Source organism: Stomoxys calcitrans, chromosome 1, assembly GCF_963082655.1.
Source record: "Stomoxys calcitrans chromosome 1, idStoCalc2.1, whole genome shotgun sequence".
In the NCBI taxonomy this organism is placed as follows: Eukaryota; Metazoa; Arthropoda; class Insecta; order Diptera; family Muscidae; genus Stomoxys; species Stomoxys calcitrans.
In genome coordinates, this window is record NC_081552.1 from 75,120,960 (window position 1) to 75,138,150 (window position 17,191).

General features: G+C 34.3%; 1 protein-coding gene and 2 long non-coding RNA genes across 4 annotated transcripts in view; 2 read left to right on the forward strand and 1 right to left on the reverse strand.

Moving 5' to 3' along the window:
- Positions 1-15,447, reverse strand: part of LOC106094201 (acyl-protein thioesterase 1) — a 60,060-nt gene extending 44,613 nt beyond the window's left edge. The window contains exons 1-3 of one of the 2 annotated variants that reach the window (XM_059361518.1): positions 15,224-15,447; positions 14,552-15,168; positions 14,321-14,481 (exon numbers count right to left, since the gene is read on the reverse strand). The gene's annotated coding sequence lies outside the window, so the exon portion shown is untranslated. Of the gene's footprint in view, positions 1-14,320; positions 14,482-14,551 lie in introns of both variants that reach the window. The other variant, XM_013261403.2, reaches the window with a different exon arrangement.
- LOC106094203 (uncharacterized) lies at positions 1,657-3,351 on the forward strand. The gene is made up of 4 exons (XR_001222509.2): positions 1,657-2,065; positions 2,119-2,304; positions 2,370-2,466; positions 2,525-3,351. It is a non-coding gene; the product is annotated as an uncharacterized LOC106094203 (long non-coding RNA).
- LOC106094202 (uncharacterized) lies at positions 9,940-10,756 on the forward strand. The gene is made up of 2 exons (XR_001222508.2): positions 9,940-10,351; positions 10,406-10,756. It is a non-coding gene; the product is annotated as an uncharacterized LOC106094202 (long non-coding RNA).
- Positions 15,448-17,191: the final 1,744 nt, after the last annotated feature.

Here is a 17,191-nt window from a genome sequence, read left to right on the forward strand (position 1 = left end):
GGGTTCGAAATTTGGGGATAAGGGACGGAAAAATAAAAAATACTGGCAATCCTGGACTGAGACTCGCTCTCACTCTGTCACTTGTGCAACCCATTCCCCCGTAAACCCCTAACAAACATTTCCAACGTGTGTGAATGTAAGAGCTATAAAAGTCGACTAATCGATAAATCGACTTGTCAAAGTTGAAGCAAATATGGTATGGGCCGTACACACCTTATGCTTTATTGTACACACATACTTAAAGTTGATTACTACTTGTGCTTGAACTAGGGATCGAACCATTGCGAAAAAATTTAAGGTGGTCTCATTTGTACAACAACCACAAATCATATGGCGCAATCCGCCATCTTGCCATCAAAGATGTTTTGCCAACACACAATGAAATTTGTGTGCTTGTGTGTATACGTGTGCGCACATGAGCTGAGAATATGCGAGAAAGAAGATGACAACAAGGATAATGCAAACAAAAATCTAACTTCTTAATACCGTCAAACCTGGCCGGCTGTTACCAGCTATCCGTGTGATTGGGATCGAACTAGCGACTCTAGGTAGCTGTCCGCTTACTTTCCCAGTAAAAATTTGCGGGAAAGTAAGAACAGCCTTACAGCTGTTCGATATTTCAAATTTTGCTGGAAAGAAACTTCCAGTATAAATTTGCTAGCTCTCAATTACCAAACTCTCAAAATTGTGCTCGCTCTCAAGCGCTCTCTCGCTCTCTTCTGCCGGCAAACAAAGTACACGAACGAATTTCAGTAACAGTTTTTGCAAATTTGCACAAATTTTTGAATACGGTTGTCACATTTGTACAGCAACCACAAATCATATGGTGCAATTCGCGATCTCGTCATCAAGATATCATTTCTCTTTCTCTCATGTACCTGCACACGTATACACGAGCGCAAGTTTCTTTGGTTGTGTTAAAAACAATGTCATTTTTGAAATGACATCTTGATGTAGTGCTGCCACGTCTTTTTATTGAAAAATCGTCAAAATTGAGAAAAAATCATAAAATTTTTCTTGAAAAACGTCAATAAATCCTTACACATAAAGGCTGGTACCATATTCGCTTTTCGCGATAAAAAAAAAGCAAAAAAAACTTGCTAATTTCATTCAGTAGGACATACCCTCAACACTTATGGTAAAATTTTTATTTTATCTTTGTTATTTTCGTAATGTTTCAAAAAAGTAATTGTGGAAAAAAGGGGTTTCTGCGGTGAAAAACGAACATAGTACTAGCCATAATATATGACTTTTTCTTTTAAGGCCGATATTATATTCGGTTTTCGCGTTGAAACTTCATATTAAAAAAAAAACGAAAAAATTTGCCGACTTGTGTTCGTTTTGTCATAATTTTAGAAACACTCGTTTTACTCCTGCCAGAACGAAAGTCTCAGGGCGTTTAAATTCAAAGTGTTTATTAAATATAATAAGGAATAAAATAAAAGGTGATGTAATTCACTTCGTTGTTGTGCTTCGACTCTTTTATGTTAACTCTCAACTTGAACTGCTGGACTACTACTATAAAAATTAAACTACATGGTTGTAAATAAAATTACTTTACAGAGTTGTACTTCAAGGTATACAAAATTATCGATATCTAACAATAACTTGTTTTTTTCACCTAAACGGTGGTACTACGTTCGTTCTTCACGGTGAAAATCCATATAAAATTTAACAAAATTGCTGAAATGTTTTCATTTCACCATAACTTGTTTTTTCAACTATTGGAAATTTGACATTTAGCGACTCTCAAGGAAAGCACAATCACAGTCGCTTTTAAACACACGAAAAAACGCGATCGCTGAGGACCTCATTGTAACTCAACGTTGCCGTCGCCCTCCATCTTTTTTACCGATTCGTGTTGTTTTCAATTACTGTTCAAATTAATTGATAGTATATATAAAAAATGGAAAACAAATTGAAACTAACGACAAAATTAAAACAAGAAATATGTAAGGCTGTGAAAAAAATTAAATTATTTGGAATAAAACAGAAAAAGGGCATTCAAACAGAAATGCTGTCAAGCGAGCTTGGGAGTTAGTCACAAATGATGTAGGACTAGGTGGTAAGTGGCATGTTTTTTATTGCTACTGTTTATTAAACATTCAACAAATTTAGAAAAACTGTGCCGCAAAGGATGGAAGAGCGTATTGGACAGCGAACGCTACAGTCAAAAAATCTACAAAATCGGGTAGATCTTGTGAATTGGAGTTTGAGACCGAATTTTTAGAAAGCTCCTGCGAACCGTGGGATCTTGAAGAAGATATACATACAATTTTTAGAGGATACCGTGACAAAAAGAATGTTAGTATAAATGTTTTAACACAATTGTTCGAATAGCTACATATAATTTTTGGTTTTATTTATAGAACGGATACAATTGATGTTTTAGAAAGCTCAGAGGGTAATGATATCATCGAAGTTGATATTGAACCTATCGAGACCCCAAATACATCTTATTCCTATGTAAGTACAATGCATAACATTCGTGCTAAAACATGAAATTAACTTGAAGATACCCTAGAATCATTCAAGTACTTCAGCCTCAACATCCAGGGCAAGATATTACAGAGATATGGTTTCTACCGGCAATAATCTTGCTCAAAGCATCGAGCGGCTTGTGGGAATGGTGGAGCAGCAAACAAGCCCCCGTGCAAGATTTTTGGATTGAGCTCTCCCCTGAATTAAAATATTCACCCCTATCGGGAAAAATATGTGGAATTTTTATTCCCATGAGATCCGAATTCCCCTCGAAAGGGATTTCATAATCGTTAAACTCACGCGAAATGTTTGTTCCCTTCTTTAATCAGCTGTTACAAATTTTTTACAAGGCTATCAGTGCATACTGAATGAAAGTAAAATACAAAAAACATTGGCATTGAATTAAAAAGAGAAAATTTTGAGAATCGGAGCAATATTGTTGCTTCAGGAGGAAGAAACTGAGAAGCATCGTATCATTCGCAGACGTGTGCGAGATGCATCTAACCCCTTGGCATTACCCCATACATTGTAAGTTACCTAAATGCATTAAAAAGTGTTATGTTGTGGATTCACCCAGCACTATAGATTAAGTAAAGATGCTTTTAAGTATATTCTGGAGGAGCTCGAGGAAAATCTGCCGCCATCAAAAACATCGTCCGGAATTCCAACAATTTTAAAATTATGTGCCATTACTATTCAATTCCTCAGCAAGACTATTCCAAAATTTTGTCATTACGTTCTTTGAAACATTGACAAAGCCATACGCAATTGTTCTGTTATTTTGCATTTTGTTGAGCAAAATCTCGTGTCGATTTTTGTTCACACTTCGGCTCCCAAAAATTTCAAATAAGGCATTATTGTTTTAATAAAACCACACGAATACTTACAGCGGTCAAAAAAAGTATTCATCATTAGCAAAATTGATAATAAATTCACTTATTTTGGGTAATTGAAGAAAATTTAAAGTAAACAAATAATGCAGTTTTATGCAATAGTTTATTTTTCGTAATATGTTTTAAAATAAATTCAAAAAATAAATTTAATTAGCGCAAAAAATGCAATTTTATATAATAACACCAAAAACAGAACAAAAAAAGTATTCATCATTGATGTGCTATCATCAAAGTCAAATTCAAATATTATTTGGGAATCCCCCTTTTCTGTTTTATTTAGTAAAGGAGGCTTTGCCCTTGACAGCAAATATTTAATTTCATTGAAAATATAGTTTTTGTCAAAATGGGTCGTAAGCAAAACGAGGTTTCTGATGAGGTAAAAGTTTTGATAATAAAACACCACAGGAATGGTTTAACTCAAAAAACTATCAGTGAAATATTAAATAGACCACGATCTACTATACAATCCATCATCAGAAAGTGGACAGAAACGAAAACTGTTGACAATAAACCAAGATCTGGTCGACCAAAAGCACTTTCAGTTGGAGATGTGCGTTGGCTAGTGCGGCAAGTTCAGAAAACTCCGAAGACAAATGCGACCATTCTTCGTAAAAACACTATGGAATATTTAGGGAAGGAAGTTACTACACAAACAATTCGAAATACACTCAAAAGGCATAGTTACAAAGGAAGAACTGCACTTAAGAAGCCCTTTATAAATAAAACAAACCGAGTGAAAAGGCTAAACTTCGCAAAAATGTATGTAAAACAGCCCGAATCATTTTGGAAAACAGTCATTTTTGCAGACGAGAGCAAGTTTAATCTTTTTGGGTGCGATGGAAAGGTCATAGTGTACAGAAAACCAAATACAGAGCTTGAAGAACGAAACACAGTTGCTACTGTAAAACATGGTGGAGGTGGTTTAATGGTTTGGGGGTGTATGGCGGCTTCAGGAGCGGGAAATCTTGAAATTATTAATGGAGTAATGGATCATAAGTATTACATTGACATTTTAAAGAGGAATTTAAAAGATAGTGCTGTAAAACTTGGGCTTGGTAATAACTTTCAATATTATCAAGATAATGACCCCAAACATTCTGCTTTAAATACCAAGATGTGGATGCTGTATAACTGCCCCAAAGTCATTAAAACTCCTCCTCAAAGTCCCGACTTGAACCCAATTGAACATCTTTGGGAACATCTCGAACGCAAATTGAGAACGCGCAATTTTTCGTGCAAGAGTCAAATGCAACAGGTGATAATGGAGGAATGGACTAATATAGACCAAAATATAACCGCTAAATTAGTCCAATCGATGTCAAACCGTTTAAAAGAAGTTATAAGACGCGGTGGTCGAATAACAAAGTATTAATTTTTTTAAATTATGTTATTTATTTTTTTGTTTTTTTGCAATGATGAATACTTTTTTTGTTTAATTTTTTGTGTTCAGCTGTAAAATGGCCCTTTTTGTTCCAATAAATACTATTTTTTTCTTTAAAAACAATGAAATTGTGTACATATATATCACACAAGCACTACTGCATCATTAGTTTAATATGTTTTTATTCCAATTGTCTTTTGTAGACTTATTAAAGAAAAAAACATTGAATGATGAATACTTTTTTTGACCGCTGTACATGTTTAAAGCAACTCCCCAGCAAAAACGATGTGAACAAATTTATGGGAAAAATTAAATACTTTTTGGGAAATCCCAAGTTTACGGTAAGGGGATTTTTTGTTTGATGTGAATGGGTTATCATTCCCCTTTCAATTATCACAAAAAGGGAAAACATTTCATGGGAAAATTTGTTAACGGTTGCAAATTTGCGAAATCGGAAAATATTTCGAGGGAAAAAACTTTTACGATAGGGGTGATTACGTTTCTTCAAATTCTCAGATTTTTTTTTGAGCGTGTATTAAGTTGTTTTGAAGAGAAACAAGTAGTAGTAACTATATTACTTGTTCAAATATTAAGGCTGGTACTATATTCGTTTTTCACAGTTGAAAACACGAATTTTTCACGGTTACTTTTTTGACACACTAATGAAAGCATAATACTTTTATGAATATTTTTTCATAATTAATGAGGGAATGTCATACTGAATGAAATAAGCAAAATTTTTTGCTTCAAAATCTATTATCTAAAAGTAATCACGAAAAACGAACATAGTACTAGCCATTAGGCTGCTCATTAGCCCAACAACAGCAAGTGGAAAGGTTCTTTTTAAGTTTTGAAAATTTGGCGGTTCTAAAAGTCGTCATGTGTCAGCTACTTTTTTTGTTTTGTTTACTTATGTAGTTTTTAACTTAATGGCATACATAAGCATTTTGGCTTTTTTTGCTATGCAACTTTTGAAAAAAAAAATATACTAGTCTAGTCATTCCGTTTGTAACACTTGCGTTGTATCCATTTGTGACCCCAGTATAACTAGCCATGTCCGTCAGTCTGTGGAAATTTTCATAGCGGTCGAAGGAATTAGAAGGAACACATTTCTGGCCTAACAGTCGAAGCTGGACATTGAAAAGCTGCAGATACAATACTGGGCAACGCAATACTCTACACTATTGATCCAAATGCATGAAGAAAGCACGCCCGTCACGAAAGTATACCCGCATACCAGATGATTGAACATCGGAACACTATGTCCCGAACACAAGAACGGGGACGGGACAGTATGTGCCAACTACAAAGGAATAAAACGCCTCCCCATTGTAAGCGGAATAATTGGACCCTATCAGTTCCGCTCCTTGTTGATGTAGAACGTAGGGCATTGCAAATGAACCAAATCTGCCCGTGGAAGTATATTCCAGTGGATGTACACAAACACTATCGGCCGTATTCAGAAAACTTAATGAATTCTTAAAATAGGACTATTTGAAAGTTCTGCAAAGGAAATCTGTGAAATACACCTATTTCAAATTTACATTCACCCCTATCGGGAAAAATATGTGGAATTTTTCTTCCCATGAGATCTGAATTACCCTCGAAAGGGATTTTCCAATCGTTAAACTCCCGCGAAATGTTTGTTCCCTTCTTTAATCAGCTGTTACAAGTTTTGTAAGGCTATTAGTGCACACTTAATGAAAGTAAAATACAAAAAAAAATTGACATTGAATTAAAAAAATAAAATGTTGAGAATCGGAGCAATATTGTTGCTTCAGGAGGAAGAAACTGTGCAGCATCGTATCATCCGCAGACGTGTGCGAGATGCATCTAACCCCTTGGATGCATTGTTGTTTTGCTTTGTGTTTGCTTCTAAATAAATTTTTGTTGTAGATTCACCCAACACTAGATTAAGTAAAGATGCTTTTAAGTATATTCTGGAGGAGCTCGAAGAAAATCTGCCGCCATCAAAAAAATCGTCCGGAATTCCAACAATTTTAAAATTATGTGCCTGTCTGCGATTCTTTGCAGAGGATCAGCGAAGTGCTCACACAAGTTCTAAATGTAACGGAGGGAACTTTATGCTGTAAGTGGATCACCTTTCCGACCGAGGAAGAGAGTCGAGTGACAGCGCAAGATTTCTATGGTAAATTTAGAATACCAGTCGTTGTGGGAATGACACGTTTTTAACAGGAGGTCCATTACTATTCAATTCCTCTGTAAGACTATTCCAAAATTCTGTCATTACGTTCTTTGAAACATTGACAAAGCCACACGCAATTGTCCTGTTATTTTGCATTTTTTAGAGCAAAATCTCGTGTTGATTTTTGTTCTCACTTCGGCTCCTAAAAATTTTAAATAAGGCATTATTGTTCTAATAAAATACTTACATGTTTAAAGCAACTCCCCAGCAAAAACGACGTGAACTAATTCATGGGAAAAATTAAATATTTTTTGGGAAATCCCAAGTTTACGATAAGCGGATTTTTTGTTTGATGTGAATGGGTTATCATTCCCCTTTGAATTATCACAAAAAGGGAAAACATTTCATGGGAAAATTTGTTAACGGTTGCAAATTTGCGGAATGGGAAAATATTTCGAGGGAAAAAACTTTCACGATAGAGCTGGCGACATTGTCATGAATTTTTTGAGCAATGGCCAGGTATTTATCTGATGCAGGTATTTCTTGATCGACAACATTTTGATCATTTTCAAAAAAGAGTTCATTATAGAATTCACACTTATATGCAATGCGTATATTGTGCAATACTACGCACACATTAATGATTTTAATTGCTTTTTTGGGTCATAACGCATTTCCCTAGAACCAAATAAACACCTCCATCTGCCTTTTAGAACACCATTTGTCCGTTCTATTATATTCCGACATTTGGAATGGATATCGTTAAATTTTTGTTGTACAGAGCCCAATTCCGGCTGTAGAGGATATCCACCGTCTCCTAGAAAATATAATACAAATGCATTAGCTCTTATTATATAGCATATTTTATATGTTGACTCACCTTATATCCATGTTTGAGATCATTTTTGTATATAATTTTGCTCCATGACAGTATAGTAAGCGCTCGTATTCCATATAAAAGAATCATGACAGGCTCCAGGATGTGTAGCATCAACAAATGTTATATTCATTCTGCTATCACATATCTAAACACCAATTCTATTTTAATTATAAACACAAAAAGAAAAAAGAAAGCTTACTTAAAAATGTGGTATTTAGGCTATAGTGTCCTTTCCGGTTGAAGTATAAGTGTTTATTTTCCATTGGACCTATTATTGGGTTGCCCAAAAAGTAATTGCGGATTTTTCATATTATCGGCGTTGACAAATTTTCCCAAGTTTACGATAAGCGGATTTTTTGTTTGATGTGAATGGGTTATCATTCCCCTTTGAATTATCACAAAAAGGGAAAACATTTCATGGGAAAATTTGTTAACGGTTGCAAATTTGCGGAATGGGAAAATATTTCGAGGGAAAAAACTTTCACAATAGAGCTGGCGACATTGTCATGAATTTTTTGAGCAATGGCCAGGTATTTATCTGATGCAGGTATTTCTTGATCGACAACATTTTGATCATTTTCAAAAAAGAGTTCATTATAGAATTCACACTTATATGCAATGCGTATATTGTGCAATACTACGCACACATTAATGATTTTAATTGCTTTTTTGGGTCATAACGCATTTCCCTAGAACCAAATAAACACCTCCATCTGCCTTTTAGAACACCATTTGTCCGTTCTATTATATTCCGACATTTGGAATGGATATCGTTAAATTTTTGTTGTACAGAGCCCAATTCCGGCTGTAGAGGATATCCACCGTCTCCTAGAAAATATAATACAAATGCATTAGCTCTTATTATATAGCATATTTCATATGTTGACTCACCTTATATCCATGTTTGAGATCATTTTTGTATATAATTTTGCTCCATGACAGTATAGTAAGCGCTCGTATTCCATATAAAAGAATCATGACAGGCTCCAGGATGTGTAGCATCAACAAATGTTATATTCATTCTGCTATCACATATCTAAACACCAATTCTATTTTAATTATAAATACAAAAAGAAAAAAGAAAACTTACTTAAAAACGTGGTATTTAGGCTATAGTGTCCTTTCCGGTTGAAGTATAAGTGTTTATTTTCCATTGGACCTATTATTGGGTTGCCCAAAAAGTAATTGCGGATTTTTTAAAAGAAAGTAAATGCATTTTTAATAAATGAATGAACTTTAATCAAATATACTTTTTTACACTTTTTTTCTAAAGCAAGCTAAAAGTAACAGCTGATAACTGACAGAAGAAAGAATGCAATTACAGAGTCACAAGCTGTGAAAAAATTTGTCAACGCCGACAATATGAAAAATCTGCAATTACTTTTTGGGCAACCCAATATATTGATGTGAGTACCACCAATACATCCCAGAACGCCTGGTATTCCAAATTTACGATAGAAAACTTGCGCTGTCACTCGACTCTATTCCTCGGTCGGAAAGGTGATCCACTTACAGCATAAAGTTCGCTCCATTACATTTAAAACTTGTGTGAGCACTTCGCTGAACGTTGACTGCGCCATTCCAACTTCGTAATCTCTACCTACTCTTTTCTGGTACCCACCCTCTACAAAGAATCGCAGACAGGCACATTATTTTAAAATTGTTGGAATTGCGGACGATGTTTTTGATGGCGGTCGGTTTTTCTCGAGCTTTTCCAGAATAAACTTAAAAGCATCTTTACTTAATCTATAGTGCTGGGTGAATCTACAACAAAAGTTTATTTAGAAGCAAACACTTTTTATTGCATTTAGGTAACATACAATGTATGGGGTAATGCCAAGGGGTTAGATGCATCTCGCACACGTCTGCGGATGATACGATGCTGCACAGTTTCTTCCTCCTGAAGCAACAATATTGCTCCGATTCCCACATTTTCTCTTTTTATTCAATGCCAATTTTTTTGTATTTTACTTTCATTCAGCATGCACTGATAGCCTTACAAAACTTGTAACAGCTGATTAAAGAAGGGAACAAACATTTCGCGTGAGTTAAACGATTGTAAAAACCCTTTCGAGGGGAATTCGGATCTCATGGGAATAAAAATTCCACAAATTTTTGGCGATAGGAGTGAATATCTTTCAAATTAATTTAAAAAAAAATTAACTTTTTTAATTTCCTGGGCATGAACACATTTACATTTTAATTCAATTACTTATTTATTATAAAACAAAAACACTTTTCCAACTAAAAAATAATAATTCCAATAATGCACCTCTTCTCTGCCATGGAATCGACCCCACGTCCGAATTGAAATATTCCATTATTCGATTTCGAATTAACGTTACCGACTCATCCATCCTCGAAATATTTTCCCATTCCGCTAATTTGCAACCGTTAACAAATTTTCCCATAAAATGTTTTCCCTTTTTGTGATAATTCAAAGGGGAATGATAACTCATTCACATCAAACAAAAAATCCCCTTGTCGTAAACTTGGTATTTCCCAAAAAATATTTGCTTTTTCCCATAAATTTGTTCACATCGTTTTTGCTGGGGAGTTGCTTTAAACATGTAAGTATTTGTGTGGTTTTATTAGAACAATAATGCCTTATTTAAAATGTTTAGGAGCCGAAGTGTGAACAAAAATCAACACGAGATTTTGCTCAACAAAATGCAATATAACAGGACAATTGCGTGTGGCTTTGTCAAAATTTCAAAGGACGCAATGACATTTTAAAATTGTTGGAATTCCGGACGATGTTTTTGATGGCGGCAGATTTTCCTCGAGCTCCTCCAGAATATATTTAAAAGCATCTTTACTTAATCTATAGTGCTGGGTGAATCTACAACAAAAGTTTATTTAGAAGCAAACATTTTTTAAAGCATATACAGCGGTCAAAAAAAGTATTCATCATTCAATGTTTTTTTTTTAATAAGTCTACAAAAGACAATTGGAATAAAAACATATTAAACTAATGATGCAGTAGTGCTTGTGTGATATATATGTACACAATTTCATTGTTTTTAAAGAAAAAAATAGTATTTATTGGAACAAAAAGGGCCATTTTACAGCTGAACACAAAAAATTAAACAAAAAAAGTATTCATCATTGCAAAAAAACAAAAAAATAAATAACATAATTTAAAAAAATTAATACTTTGTTATTCGACCACCGCGTCTTATAACTTCTTTTAAACGGTTTGACATCGATTGGACTAATTTAGCGGTTATATTTTGGTCTATATTAGTCCATTCCTCCATTATCACCTGTTGCATTTGACTCTTGCTCGAAAAATTGCACGTTCTCAATTTGCGTTCGAGATGTTCCCAAAGATGTTCAATTGGGTTCAAGTCGGGACTTTGAGGAGGAGTTTTAATGACTTTGGGGCAGTTATACAGCATCCACATCTTGGTATTTAAAGCAGAATGTTTGGGGTCATTATCTTGATAATATTGAAAGTTATTACCAAGCCCAAGTTTTACAGCACTATCTTTTAAATTCCTCTTTAAAATGTCAATGTAATACTTATGATCCATTACTCCATTAATAATTTCAAGATTTCCCGCTCCTGAAGCCGCCATACACCCCCAAACCATTAAACCACCTCCACCATGTTTTACAGTAGCAACTGTGTTTCGTTCTTCAAGCTCTGTATTTGGTTTTCTGTACACTATGACCTTTCCATCGCACCCAAAAAGATTAAACTTGCTCTCGTCTGCAAAAATGACTGTTTTCCAAAATGATTCGGGCTGTTTTACATACATTTTTGCGAAGTTTAGCCTTTTCACTCGGTTTATTTTATTTATAAAGGGCTTCTTACGTGCAGTTCTTCCTCTGTAACTATGCCCTTTGAGTGTATTTCGAATTGTTTGCGTAGTAACTTCCTTCCCTAAATATTCCATAGTGTTTTTACGAAGAATGGTCGCATTTGTCTTCGGAGTTTTCTGAACTTGCCGCACTAGCCAACGCACATCTCCAACTGAAAGTGCTTTTGGTCGACCAGATCTTGGTTTATTGTCAACAGTTTTCGTTTCTGTCCACTTTCTGATGATGGATTGTATAGTAGATCGTGGTCTATTTAATATTTCACTGATAGTTTTTTGAGTTAAACCATTCCTGTGGTGTTTTATTATCAAAACTTTTACCTCATCAGAAACCTCGTTTTGCTTACGACCCATTTTGACAAAAACTATATTTTCAATGAAATTAAATATTTGCTGTCAAGGGCAAAGCCTCCTTTACTAAATAAAACAGAAAAGGGGGATTCCCAAATAATATTTGAATTTGACTTTGATGATAGCACATCAATGATGAATACTTTTTTTGTTCTGTTTTTGGTGTTATTATATAAAATTGCATTTTTTGCGCTAATTAAATTTATTTTTTGAATTTATTTTAAAACATATTACGAAAAATAAACTATTGCATAAAACTGCATTATTTGTTAACTTTAAATTTTCTTCAATTACCCAAAATAAGTGAATTTATTATCAATTTTGCTAATGATGAATACTTTTTTTGACCGCTGTATACCCCCCTCCCCCCATTTGCTTATTACAATTTTGGAGATATTTGCACGAAATTTAATATATTTGTTTTATAACCCATCTGAAAACGTCCACCGAAGTTTACTAAATTCTGTTCAAAATAAGTTATTGCTCCCAATTTCCTCTTATAAGGCAGGTGTAGGGTATTATATAGTCGGCTCTGTCGGACTTTTGCCTTTCCTTGATTCTTTTACATATTAAGGGATATCGGGCACAGATCTTGACAAATGTAACCCATGGTGGCGGATATATAAGATTCGGCTTGGCCGAACTTGGCTACCTTTTCCTTTTTTAAACTAGCGGGGGACTGTCAAATAAAATAAATAAAAACACACGTAAGGACACAAATTTGACATGTGCCGACATATTGTACCCTAAACTATCGAGCCCGCCACTAGCTTTAAGCACAAAAAATCTAGGACATAGCGAGATATACGTATGGTAACCATATCTAAATCTGCATTCTGGGACATAATTCAACGTGTTAAGCTAAATGTTGCGTTGTGGTTACAGCCATGAAAGGGTAAATATTGTAAGATGACATAACAAATGGAGCCATACCTGAATCTGAACCGATTTCGAAAATACATACCTTTCGTCCATGGACCAAAAAGACGCATATGAAAATTTGGGGATAATCGGACAACAAATTCGTCTTGTACTTCAATGGCAATAACATACATATGTACAGAAGTACATGGCTAAATCAATGGGTTTAACTGCGCTCCTTGAAAGCGTTGCAACAAATGTACAAAATTTCAATACCCTATGGTGGTTGTTGTAGCCACATATTTACATGTGGAGGCAGCTCCGTGGTGGTGGTTGTTGCCACATATTTACAGGTGGAGGCAGCTTCTCGTCAAGCTTTATAGGTGAGCAAACTTGTTCTGGTCCAAAGGACCGATCGCCTCGGGAACGTTTTGTCCATTGCTTAAACAACTAACCTTCATCGGCAAGTGTACAACACAAAAATTTTGCAAAATTGTTGCGGCAGTAGAAATGCAAATAAACAGCTGTCAAATAATGTTTGAACTTTCAACAATGGGGTAAAGCCACGTTTACACTAGAGCCCAAATCCAATTGATTTTAGCGAATATCCTGAGCCCATTTACACTAGGTTTGAAGTTATTTGGAGGTAAAATTTTCTAACTAAAATTGACAACAGCAGTGTTTTTTACAGATTTTTTTGTGTTCACCATTTTTAGTGGAATCAGCGGCATCGAGTGGAGAGTCTCAATGCCTGTGATACTGAATAAGACATGTTGTTGTTGTTGTAGTAGCAGTGTGTGGTACACTGAGGCGGCAGCCCTTGCCGATGAAGGACTTCATCGGGTCAATCCGGTACGTACAACCGGCTGCCATGGGAATAAGACATGACGAGTTATTGCTTAATAAGGGTCCCCAACTCCACAAGCAAATGTGGTTACAACAACACATTATGCTTTGCGTAAAATTTTTTTTTAATATTTGTTATCGTGTCGTTTTTATTTAAATTGTTAGCAATAATATCTTCTGTCACCGATTATTACCACTTAAAATGAGCTTTAGATTAGGACTAATTATGCTTACTTTAGTTGGACTTATATGCTGTTACGTACACTGTCGTCCTATTTACAATTTCAGGATAGTAAAGTGTAAATTTATGAATCTGTTTAAAAAAATTGCTGGGTAAAAACTTCGGATGAACTTCAATATCCATGGCATAACATTTAATTCCTTTATAGAACAAAGTTTTGTGAATGTGGGCACATGTAAGTTTATTAAAAATGTTAAAATGGGCGCGTTGCCAAACTTCATATTTTATGATCCCGACAACATTTTAATACAGACTGCCTGTTCAAAAGGAGGGTGTCCTAATGACACAATGTGACTATAAATCAGTGATGGGCAAACTAACGCAGTTAAAAACAAAACTATGCTCGTAAAGTGTGTGCCCTTCTCTTGGTTTTTTTATGCCTGCGGTGAGGTTTTATAATTCTTAATTTTACTTACTCAAGCACTATGGCCAATTTTTCCTTTGGGAAATTCCATCCTTAGCATGGGTTTTACTTTGGGTACGAGTTTCTTTTCAACAATCTCTAATAGACTAAATGTTTCTGAATCCATATGAAAATTTTCCTTAAACTTGGTTCGCATTACAAAAGGTCTTCGAACTGTCAAAAAAATGCTTCATTGTTTAAAACAAGATTAAACGCAATATATAGTGCATGGAAAATTACTTACAGATGTTGTAAAGCGTCCTTTGTAGTTTCTGTCAGCGAGATATGTTCTGTTTGCTCCACGGGGTATGGGTTGTGCTTCCGAAATCATTGAAATGAATTGATAAACTCCTTCAGCTACTAAGACCAAAGCATTGAGGCAATTGCGTCGATTATAAGTAGTGAAAGGGTTTATGGCTTTGGATTTCATATTTTGAAATGAATCGGGTTCATTTTTATCTGGCTCAGACATATAGGTTTCAAATGAATCTAGTTGAGACGAATCTGATTCAGACGAATGTGATTCGGACGATTGTGATTCAGACGAATCTGGTTCATACGAATCAGGTTGAGATGCATTTTCAGTGTAAGAAGTATTTATTTCCTCCATATTCCCTTCTACGTCGTTTCCAAGGTCTGGAGTTATTCTTTGATTTGCATATATATACATTGTAATATAAGAATTTAAAACAAAAAAAAATTATATTTTGAAGAAACAATATTTCGAAATTCTCTAGTTGGGAGATCGCAGTGATCGGCCAATTATTATCTAGCAAATTTATTTCATGATCTAATTCATAGAGGGTCTTTTGAATTAAATTGCAATTCCATGTATAATGATTCCCTCGTTTGTTCGTCAACCTTAATGAACCCACAATTATTTTTCAATTTTATTTCATTATATAAATAAAGTTACGTTATTGGACACATTAATAGAAATCTGAACTATTCGCGATTCAATTTCATTGATGAATGTTCCAATTTTATCGTTCTTCGTTATTGAATCCAGCACATATAACAATGGCAGTATATAATGCCCGATGAAATTCGAGAGAAATATTTTTCATAGATGTCTATAATTATTTCAGCTTTGTCTCCATGTGCAATTGCAAATGCTGCAATGTTATTAATTATTACTTTATTATTTCTATCTAAGTCTATTAATTTGGAAACAAATTTAAATTTGCCTCGAGAACAAAAAATAAACGACTCAAATGTGTATGTATACCATATTTATTTAACAGTTTTCAATGGTGCCAGTTGTGTTTTTATGATTATAGCGTTTTTAAACGCTAAAATCACTAAAAATTCCAATCTGGCATCTCGGTTAAAATAAGTGAGAAAACGGATTTGGCAAATTTTTTCACTCAACAGAACGTAGTGCCACCCTTAAGGAAAAGTTAAAAGCTGTACAACAAGTCATTTTCTTACGATAAATAAACGCGATCGCCAAACTTCTAATTGTAATTGAGTGTTTGTTAGTGTTAGTGGTGTTGCTCACAAGTATTTACTCTGGTTGGAAAAAATAAAGTGCTTGTATATGCATAAATAAGAAAGTATTTTTTTAATATAAGTAAATATACTCGAAAGAAAAATAAATATTTCTTTCACAACATGCAATCCAATCAATCTGTGCGAAATAATAAGACTTGTGAAAATGTGGTGGACATTTGGTCTTGCAATTACAACAACAATATTTGGATAAAAGTGGAAGATGCTGACAAAGGCTTTTGGAAAGTTGTGCTTATTAACCTTATAACAGTGAAAATACTGCAAAATCTAATTATTTTTACAAATAAATTCTGCATTTGTCTCTTTTTAAATTGTTTTGTGTTTCATTATATATTGATTACGAAGGGGTGGGTTTTGGCTGAAATTACAAAACATAACTGCTCGTAAGCAGCTGATAAATTGTTTGATGCCATATTATTTTTGGCAACATTTTGGGCAAAGAAACCCAAAAAAATCAACCTTGTCAAACCACCGAAAGAACGACTTTAGAAAATTTTTCTGTAAAAAAGAACGTAGTACCAGCCTTAACAATGAAAATACTACAAAATCTAATTAATTTTATAAAGAAATACTGCATTTGTCTCTTTTTAAATTGTTTTGTGTTTCATTATTTATTAATTACGAAGGAGTGGGTTTTGGTTGAAAATACCCACATACATGAAATTTAGTACGACCCACACACTCACATATGTGTGCACGTAAGCAGCTGATAAATTGTTTGATGCCATATTAATTTTTATATGTAAATGACAACATTTTGGCCAAAGAAACCCAAAAACAAATAAAATGTCGTAACCTTGTCAGACCACCGAAAGAACGATTTTCGGAAATATTTCCACAAAAAAGAACGTAGTACCAGTCTTTAGATTTCACAATTTTCGGTAGGTAGAAGACCACTGGAGACTCAAATAATGATGGCTACTTGATTTTGGTTACTATTTCTTTCAAAAAAGCGTAAATATATGAATAGAAAATACAAACTTATTGAAATTTTGATTTTTTCGCAATTTTTTTTTTTATTGTTATAATGGTTATGTTCGTTTTTCACCGTTGAAAAGCTACACAAATGACAATGATAAAATAATAATTTTATTAAAATTTTACAACAAAGCCTAGTACCGACTTCGACTTTTAACACAGACAATTGTCAAAACGGACTTTAAAAAAATGGTGACAAAGATAATGCGAAAACATTCCGTACAAGTGGTACTGAGTTCTATGAGCAAAATATTATAAACATGTCGCTGCATCAGGATAAATTTCGCACAATTTTAATTGCAAATATAATTAAATGCTCACGAAATGGGGCGAATCAACTCCGCTTCAGTACTGTTGTCTTTGTTGTGTGTTATTGTTTGACTTTTTTGTGATC